The following is a 2,716-nucleotide window of genomic DNA, read 5'->3' as shown; positions in this document are numbered from 1 at the left end:
TCCTGCACTAATTAGAACTGCTTTCCTCTGTCATCTAGAAACCCATAGGTTTCTTTTCAGCATGATATGTGCTGAAGGAGTTAATTGGCCATGTTATGGGCAGGTTTTTAGGTGAGTAGGTAAGAGATAGGAGGGATGCCTACTCACTATATCCCCATCTCAAGGGTGTGGCTTGGGAAATAAATGTCCAGCCAGGTTTTTTTTCTGTGGTATGTTTTGTGTGGAGACAATCAAGTCTATAGGTTGACGCTCCTGTGAGACCTACCATATGTGTTGCCCCAGAAGTGCTGGGCAGGATTGTTTATGAACTTCTTATTGCCTTTTGACACAGAAAGGCTGTTTTTCTTTTTTCATTTTGGGTTTATGATACAATAAACCACTCAGAGACTTTAACCCACACGTGCCTGTGTCTATCTCGAGGAGCAACTAAGTGAACCAACCTTCCATTAATACTATTAAACAGTATAGGTTTTCCTTGCTCTGTCATTGCAAGCGTTAATCAGTTAAGTTGATCTCCTGGAGTTCTCCATCCTGAATCTTCTCAGCTGTTTTGTGTTGGCCACTGGTATATGTGCTCGCCACTGGTACCTGGGAGTTGCCAGTGATAGTGGTTCTACTTCCTGATTTGAAGTTGAAGGAGAAATTCAGTGTTTGGAGTAAGCAGTTGCAGATTCTTTCCAGGAGATTGCTGCTTGGAGTTGGTTTCCATGTTTTATCTTATCCTCTCCCATTTGGTTTATGCCTCCTATTCCTCCCGTTTCCCACTTTGTTGTTTTGTGAGTGTATTTGCATGTTTGTAGTTTACTTTTATCCTTGCCTGTTAACCACTGTCTACATGGTTAGTGTTTTCCATTACACTTTTGCCTCACACCTCCCTGGAAGGAAAAGATAAGGGTTAAGATAAGACACAGCAAGGTAAGAGACCCCAGTATCTCCACCATGCATGGTAATCCGTAGGACAGGGATAAGCTAGAGTGCCCCTAGTTTGAGGGAATGTGTAACTGCCCACAATCCCTTGTCATTACATGAAAGGTTGTTCAGTGGTATGAACCCAAAAGCATGCTGCAGAATGCTATGTGCTAAGAGGGGTTAATCCGCCATGACAGGGCTGTGATTTTGTGAACAGCTAATGAGTTGGGTGAGATGTCTGTTCACGATATCTCCACCCTAGGATGTGGTCCTGGAGTTAAAGGTAGAGCATCTGCACTCACTCAGTGTTCTGCGTGCCTGAAGGTGAGAAGACCTACAGAGTTCTGCTTATGTTAATCAGAGGTGAACTCTGTTTCTCAGTGGGTGGACACCACAGTTATACTGACTGTAGTGAGTGCTGGTTTTGTTTCGTTATGCCAGCAAGACTGAGTATGTTTACTTTATTTTGGACTGGTTTATGAAACATGTTTTTAATAAACCACTTGAAGAGTTAAATGAAAAGCATTCATTTGACTACCTTATTAACCAGTCAAGTAAGCCGATCTACTACACCTGGTAAACGTCAGTGAATTCATCACCAAAAGCTTATTAAGGTTGACTCTCATGGGTATGACTATTGAGTAAGCTTTGTGTTTAGTTACCCTGTGCTTTGGAAGATATCACCAACCAGTAATCTCAGCTGCTATATTCTCTGCAATCTCCTCTGGGTTCTATAATGTGCATCACCTTCTTGGATCAGGCTTGCTGATTAACCATTTGTCTGCTGTAAGCATAATGGACCAGACTTGTTCACACTTCAGTTGCTCCTGTATCAGAGTGTATGTTCTCAGCTCCGCTGCCAACAATTATATCCATTTGTTAACTTATTAATGCTTTACATGTATTTTCTGTAAGCATAACAGCCACCATGCCTTCTCCTGGCATGAATCTGGTTAAATTGGATCAATTACATGTTGGAACCATGATCCAGTCTCTTCGCACCTTCATATACCAGAAATAATAGGCAAACCTTGGATGTGGATGCTCATTCATAACTTAAGCCCCCGTCACACACAGCGAGATAGCTAGCTAGATCACTGCTGAGTCACAAGTTTTGTGACGCAACAGCGATCTCACCAGCGATATCACTGTGTATGACACTTATCAGCGACCGGCCCCCCTGCCGGGTATCGCTGATCGTGCTCGAATGGCCAGGACATTTTTTTGATTGTTGGTCTCCCGCTGGCCAGCACGCTCTGCTTAGAAACCCGATGTTTAACTTGGTTACCAGCTCCGAGCACCAGCGCGCTGGTATCTAACGTACACTGCGGGTAACTAAGCGACGTGCGTCGCTTGTTACCCGCGTCGTCGCTGTCCTGACGCTGCTGAAATCTGCCTGTTTGACAGCTCACAGACGATCATGTAGTGACACACCAGCGATCCTGACAAGTTCATATCGTTGTCGGGATCGCTGGTGAGTTGCTATGTGTGACGGGGCCCTTACTCAAAGACAAAGTGTGTATATCAATTGTCAGGTCTAGTACTGGGGAATTTATCCATAACAATGCAGCAGATACCTGTAGTACTCCTCTCCTCGTACTATAGGAGGAATTGAAGTGCATAGTAAGAGAGGTGCTTACCAAACATGGTACCAAGTTGAAAGCAAAAGAGATCCTTTATAGTTTTTTATTTAATACCAAAAATAAATGCATTAGAGCCAACATTTAAATTGAATCACTCCCCATCTATTCTTAATGAGAGAAGAAGTCAAACACGTTTTTGATCAGAAATATTTTATCTTACAGGG

The sequence above is a fragment of the Dendrobates tinctorius genome, unplaced genomic scaffold (genome assembly GCF_039654945.1).
Source record: "Dendrobates tinctorius isolate UK_male_01 unplaced genomic scaffold, ASM3965494v1 ptg000162l, whole genome shotgun sequence".
In the NCBI taxonomy this organism is placed as follows: Eukaryota; Metazoa; Chordata; class Amphibia; order Anura; family Dendrobatidae; genus Dendrobates; species Dendrobates tinctorius.
Note: the sequence above shows the minus strand (reverse complement) of the source record.